The following is a 7910-nucleotide window of genomic DNA, read 5'->3' on the forward strand; positions in this document are numbered from 1 at the left end:
TTATAGAAGCCAAATCCCGAAGCCTACGCTCATCTCTGCTTCTCTCTGCGTTAGTCTTTCTCCTCCGTCACCTCTCCTTCTCTCCTCATTTTCTCGGCAAATATTCGGCCGATCGTAAAACGGAAGGTACCATTACGCTCCTATCTCTGCCACCGATATTCCTACCAGAGCGGATTTGTCATTGGAGCGGCGTAGGCACCAGTCGTGGGGTAAGGTAACCTTTCCCTATTTTCTCAATTTCTCCTTAAATCTACAACTAAATCGATGATCGAGCACCACCACGGGGTCCTAGTCACAATCGTCGACGTTTTGGCTGGAGTAAATTTTCAATTATAAATTGAAATAGTAAACTCTGGTATTATATTTGTGGAAATTATATTTATATTTTCTGCTGCGTACATATTATAATGTGGATTATTAGATAAATAAATGGATTAGTAGCACTCCGGGCCCACGTAGAGGGTCGGGGTGTTACAGAGCCAATTCCTCTTGATACAAACCTTGGTTCCCACCTTCAGTCAGTTTAATACTATCTGCATGATCCACTTTCTCTTGAGACATAGGTTCACTATATGAAATTCGAGCCTTATCATCACACTCGACTTCCTTATACTTCTTTTCATCACTCTTTGTTGAGCCTTCATTCACATTATTTTCCAATCCTCTATGCGGCACATCAAAGTTTTGCATTGTATAATCCCCTTTTTTCTTGACCTACATGAATTTCCGATAATACAGGGCACCTATCTTTGGTCTTCTTCGTCATCAGCACATTACTAGGTTCTGCTTCCTGCTTCACCTTCTTTGCCCCTTTATCAGCATTGATATTGGTTTCCATTACGCCGTTATTTCCATCATCCCTTCGCTTCTCTCCCAGCCTACAAACAATCGAGGTATGTCCTTATCGGCAACATTTAGAGTAGAAAAAACTCATCTTTTCATATTTGGCCTCTTGCCAGATACATTGTTTCAGAGATAAAATAAGAGGAAATCCCATTATCGGCTCCATCGATAGGTCAACTTCCACACGAATACGTGCCCTTGAGGTTCTCGTACGATTGATTGTTGCATTATCGGTTCCAAGATAACGACTAAAACAAGTCGCTATAATTTGAAGAAAATCCGTTTGGTAAAGATGTATTGGTAACCCCGGTAAGAAAATCCATTGAGGAGCTAATGGAGATTCTTTTTTGACATCAAAATCCTTTGACCATTTGAATAGCCGAAATGAATTGTCTTCTATAGTTCTACCTTCTCTTGCCCAACCATGCAAAAACTTATGTTCATTTTTTATATGAATTAATACATGGTAATCATTCATAACACTAATTGTTGGAATTTCCGTCAAATCTCACATTTTTACAATCAACAACTAAATTTTATCAATAGATGATCGATTTTTAAAAAATTTCATCACCAATGTAAAATGAAACTCTTTCTCAGCTTTAATCATCTTTGCTCCTGCATTTATTTTACATAAAATCAAATAAAGATTGGAGTTGTCCTTTGACCAATCAACATATTTTGACTCATTGCAGAGCTAATAAATATATAATTGTCTTTCTTTTGATTTTTTTTCAAGCCAAGTGCATGCATCTAACATTTTAACTTAACCAAAAATTATTATTATTATTATTATTATTATATTTTCGTTTTTGTCATTTTCTTTATTTAAAATGTGAATAGAATGGAGTGTATGGGCTTTTTAGTAAATGAGCTGTGACTAATGGATCCAAATATAGCCCGAAGACCGAGATGGGGCCGGGCCCACTAAGCGCTTTGTTTGGTCTCTTCAGCAGAACGCTCCATATGAGTAGGGCCCACGAACTGTTACAGGAGGGAACAAGCCCCTCGATGAAATTACCAAGACACCCCTGACGGAGCTAACGGTGACACATGCGAAGGCCTTAAAAACCGAATAATTACTTCATCTACGGAAAGCAAACGTAATAAATAATTAAATAATTTTAAAAAGGAGGTTGGGATTTCGTACCATCGAAGGATTAAAAGAACTGGTGCAACTGGGCATCGAACGGCGGATAGGCGTTCATCATTTCCCTTCACATGCACACGTTTTCAGCGTACGGTGTCTCGGGGTTCATCATTATTCCAATTTAAAATTAATAATGATAAATTAATAATGATGAGTAATATACGCATCACCGTCGGTGAGCTATTTGGGTCACGGAGAGAATCTTATTGGGCCGCCGGCTGGCTCATCATCATGCCATGCATTCATTGCATTAAGCTGAAATGTAATTCAATTTGAATTTGAATTTGATTTTAAAGGAAGTGTAAAGTCGTTTACTTGAATGAAATGTAAAGCTGTTTAATATTATTTTTAGAAAAAGTATTTAAATAAAATATAATATAAAATTAAGTAATTTATGTAATTTTATGAATAAAGTTTACTTTGTATAATTTTAGTGAATTTGTTTCATGTTAAAATATTATAATTACTTGAATTCATGGTATTGGTCGGAGTTTTATTAAAATTTAGAATAAAAAGAATATAAAATACTCAACTTGAATTAATTTGTTAATTTATTAGAGTTTGAAGGAAAAATAAATTATAATTTGATTCTTATGGTTGAGACAAGGCCGGTTTACATCGATCTTAGTAATTTACTTTTAAATTAAAAAATATTTAAATTAAAAAATTGTTTTAATATATGATGCTAAGTATATTAGTCATGGATGTAAAAAGGATCGTAAGAGTACCCTCTTTATTTCAAACATATGTTAGTTAGACAAATTAAATCATAAAAAAATTAATTGATAAAGATTTACGCAACGATGTACTCTGAATATAATTTTCTTGTTCAAAGATAATAAATTTACTATATAATCGATCTTTGTAGTTGAGATTTGTTTTACACCAATTCTAACCCTTTGATTTCGATGTAGAAAATTTTACAAGTAGTAAATTATTCCAAATAATTCAACGTATGATAAAAATATCGTAGTCATGCATGTTAATTAAGCAGAAAATTAAATTATAACGACGAAAGAATTAATTGATTGAATAAAAATATACTCCAACTTTGAATACACCTTTCTTATTCAAAAAACACCAAATTTATTCAATCGATTATTTTATGAATATAATCTAGGAATGGCATGTGTTAAATGCTTTTTCAATTAAAAAGAAATTTATTCAAAGAAAAGAAAACTACTTAACACAATGATGGCTAGATCTCCGCTATCAGTTCCTAAAAAACACTAAAGCAAATGGATTGTACTCGAAACAAGAAGAAAATATATAATGAGGAGACGTTTGAATTGGAGACTTATAGACCCGTAACTGACTTTATCTTTCAGGTGATCGATCGCAAATAATGTATTATTAGAAAAATAAATAAATAAATAAATAAATAAATAAATAAATAAAGACTTTATTTAAAATAATATACTTTGAGATTTTGAGCATTGGATTTTTCTTAAAATATATTTTATTACGAACAAATTTCAAACATACGTAGAGATTAAAAATATAGTTTACCAAGAGATCAAAAAAGAACAATGTCAAAGTAAATTAGGGAGGTAATTAAGAATCAAGGTATTTGACAATTAGGGCAGATGGGTGGGAATTTCAAAGCTGTGTCTGCGGCTACCTGTCCATGTTTAGCTGCATTTGCTCCATGAAAATAGGAACCAAACAGCCTCAATTTCAATTTAAGATTCTAAATCAAATCTCTACCTAGGATATTACTTCTTTTAAGAGGGGGAGCAAAAGTCTTATTCACTGTATTTCAGTTCACCTTTGCCTTTCCATGAAACATGAACCAAATGTACACAAATTCAAATGTTTCTATTTTAATTTTGATGGTGCTTTTGAGGAATCACTTAATAGTTGTTCGAAATGAGCATTGCTTTGCTATTTTGTCTCGAAAAATGAAGAAGATTAATTTTTCCACCAAGTTAATTTGATAAAAGTTACAATTGTTAATAGTTATGATACGGGTTGTTTTTTAACTGAATTTTTATATATATATATATATATATATATGATTTTAGAGGATAGCTCCTTAAATTTTGATTAATGAAGTGAAATTTTTAGTGTTTGTGATGCATTTTGAGGGAAGATGAGTTGAAGATGTTCACATTTTTGAACATGGATTTAAGAAAGTTACTTTAATTTTATTCATTATAAGGGTAATGTAGTGGCTTAATAGGTTACTTTGATTTGCATTATAAAATTAGGATGAAGATACGGTTTTATCTTACGGGTTAGATCAACATCCTCTCAGGTCACGTCTGGAATACAATAGTTAAGCAATACATATTTTGTGTACAATTTCAATACTTCTCCAATAAGCAAGTATGTACTGGTATAATCAATGCCTTCAATATGATAGGATTTATAAGCTCAAATATTAAAACAACTTTCAAGATAATATCAATATAACAAGTAATATATGTGAGAGTGTATTATGAGAGATTCTTTTATATATATATATCAATCACAAATATGGTTTCAAAGATTTTAAGAACACAATCAAATATCTCAAAAAACTAATTTATTAAGTATTAAGTATAAGAGATATTTGGATTTCTAGCTTGTCAAAGATATTTTACTAAAAGTACAAGACAAACTCTTGAATCTTGCAATAAGAATGCAAGACTCACAAGCCCTAAAGAGTTTTCCCAAAGAAATTTATGAATAAAATCACATGGGAAAAACTCAAGCTTACTCTCAATAAAAATCAATATCAATAAAAGAATATCAAATGAGAGTGTAAGCTTATAGTATGGATGATCTCAAGTTACTCTCACCAAAAAGATTTTGCAAGAGGAATGTGTAAGAGTAAGATTTTTAAGCTAGTATGGGAAAAATGAATATTTGAAAATTCAGAGGATTTTTACTAATGATGTTTTCTAATCTTTTACTAATCAGAACAAATGAAAGAGTATATATAGACACTCTAAAAATTATAACTGTTTGGGACTCAATGGGTATTTTTGAAAATGATAAATTAGGTTTAATAAAAACTAACCTAGTTTAACCTCGGTAAAAATCTCACTAATCCGAGAGGTTCGGTCAACCGTATTTCGAGTTCGGTCGACCGTGGTAATTTTGAACTAAGGATTCGGTCAACTGTATCGGGATGATTTTGAACCCCTTCGTGGGTTCGGTCGACCATGGTTAAGGTTCGGTTGACCGCTCATCTAGGTTCAGTCGACCGTGGCCAAAATGAACTACAAATTTGGTCGGCTAAACAGTTGGGGGCAGGCACGCTTCGATTCGGTCAACCTAGGAAGATACACTCATTTTAGAATGGTCGACCACACGAAGTCAAAATGTTGACTTCCTAATTGTTCATTCGATCGTGGCATTTATACTGCCACAGGTTCAGTCAACCATGACTAAGTCTTTTTAGCCAATAAAAGTTCGATCGACCTAGCTAAGTATAACTAGGCCGGTTCGGTCAACCGAGGCCCTTTCAATGATTATTTTAGGTCTTGATTTTTATTAGAATTCACCCCTATTACTGATGGTATAACTTTTAAGTTATAGGGGATTTTCCATGAAGTGCTTGGGGATCTAAAGTCAATTTATGGTCATTGAGCTTATTAAACTTATCATGCATGCAATGCATTAATTATTACAGACCCAAATGAATTAAACAACAAATACAAGTGAAAATATTTGGTCTTTATTTCATTTGCTTCTCCAAACGCCACCATATAATGTGAGCATTGAGTTCTTTATGGCCTTGTTTGAATCTTTGTCATTTCGTGCTAAGAATAGTCTTGCACACAAACTCAGGGCACAAATAAGATACAAAGATATTTGTCATTAACGGGATATAACCTATAAGGTCAACAAAAACATAAAAGATGCTGGCAATGTGATGATAAAAGTGGGAATAAAAAGAACAAGAAGGACATTACAAAGCTAAAACTAAACTTCAGATATTGTTAAACTGGTAATTGACCTAGCTAGAGATCCCTTATATATATATATATATATATATATGATAAATCCACCTTATCTATATATAAATTGAAATGAAATGATAAACCCAAAGACTCCATCATTACCTAAAAATAAGGACAACAATTTGAAAACCGATAATTTATTAGTGAAAAGGAAAAAAAAAAAAAAAGAGCTTCTAATTGTTTGCCAAGAGGCCAACATGGTTTCACAGTTTTTTAAGACATCAATGAAGGAGTACAAAAGAAGAAACATTAAGCCATCCATAGGGCTTCCTCAAAACTACAACTAGAGCTTTTTGGGCTAACAATATTGGAAAGCCTGCTTATGAAAGTAGGGGTGTTGATGAAAATAATGTGTTCGGATGCAGTATGCCATGCCAACTTGAGAACTTTTGTTTAAATGGGAACACACCATTAAGCTCCATACAGTGTCAATTAAAACCATGGCCTCTGAACAAGGCTTAAAAGAGGTAGAGAAAGAATACAGAGGCAATGGCCTGTGAGCAACCTTAGAGGCCCAATGCTTACATTAATAGCTTTCCTTCTTACTTTTCTACTAGAGTGTTTTCATATAGGCTTGCAAAGTGTCCTCACTATAGTATAAGGACAAAGAGAGGGGGGGGGGGGGGGGGTTCATATATATAAAAAAAAAGGAGACAAAGAAAATGAAATCTTTCATGATCAAATGGCCCAAAAGAGGAAGAAACTAATTCTTTTAAATGGTGACTAAAAACACAAATTCATAGAAAAAATCCATTGAAAACAATCACCAAATAAGAGAAGGGATTGACAACATAGACCAGAACAATTTAAGGCATGAACTTAGAAGTAGAAGAACAATGGAGCTGAGCAGAAGAGCAATAGGGAATAAAAAGCTTCAATGGAGGATGAATGTTGTAAAGAAGAAGGATTCAATGAGGAAGAAGATGGAAGGTGGAGTAGAAATTTGTAGGAAGCAAAAAGGCAAATGAAGAATTTTATTTACCTTATATAATCTAAATGGATGATTCAAATTCTTAACATATCAACAATTGAGATGGTAACCCTTACGCAAATTAACCCTTTAAAGCTTCTTGTGCATCGTGGCTGCCCTTTACTTATCCTATAATACAATGAGGTATTGTAATGACTTGCCTATTTTACCACAATTAAATTTTTTTTTTTTTATTTTCCTCACATACATAAATATCATTCTTAATAATAACCCTGATACCAATATAGCAAAATCAACCTGTGTCACGCCCCGAACCCGGAAATGGGAACCAACGGTGAAAATGTAATCTAACCTATCCCTGTATCATACAAACCATTCAAAGGCACAGAACAATGAATGAGGGTCCGACCCCGTGGGGTTACCAGGCACTCTATACACATCAAAAGATACGCATTGGAAATAAGGTCTTTCTATACAAGTATGGTACCATACCAGAGTCTATACAATAGTAGAAACAAGACTCTAACATACAACGTACAACCAGGTGCCCAACATATCTCAAAACGGCAACCCACAAAACACAAGTCCAAACACTTACCCAAGCGCTACCCGCAGTATACCAGCCACTACACTCCCGACACAAGGACGCTAGTTCTGGTTACTCGAAGGACTTGAAAAAAATGTACGTACAGTAGGGGTGAGACACCTCTCAGTAAGGAAAACATAGGTTACATTAGTGTGTGGCATTTAAGTGTTATCATGACAGCAAAATATACACAGTTAAAAGCATTTCCAGTGTTTTCACAATGCAGTTCCAGTATAGTGCATACATGCACACACATGCATACGCACACCCATGATCTACCCGGTGTCGTCACACCCCTCGCCTCGAAGCTGGTCCGCGATATCTGGCATTGGCTTGTAGCCAACTCGCAATACACGGCGCCACCGGCACATGGCTAGTACCAGACTCCCATGGCATCATATCGGCTAACTGGTGGATCCACACCCTTTGGTGATCTACCGGTATAGGCTC

The sequence above is a fragment of the Malania oleifera genome, chromosome 3 (assembly GCF_029873635.1).
Source record: "Malania oleifera isolate guangnan ecotype guangnan chromosome 3, ASM2987363v1, whole genome shotgun sequence".
NCBI classification, from domain to species: Eukaryota; Viridiplantae; Streptophyta; class Magnoliopsida; order Santalales; family Ximeniaceae; genus Malania; species Malania oleifera.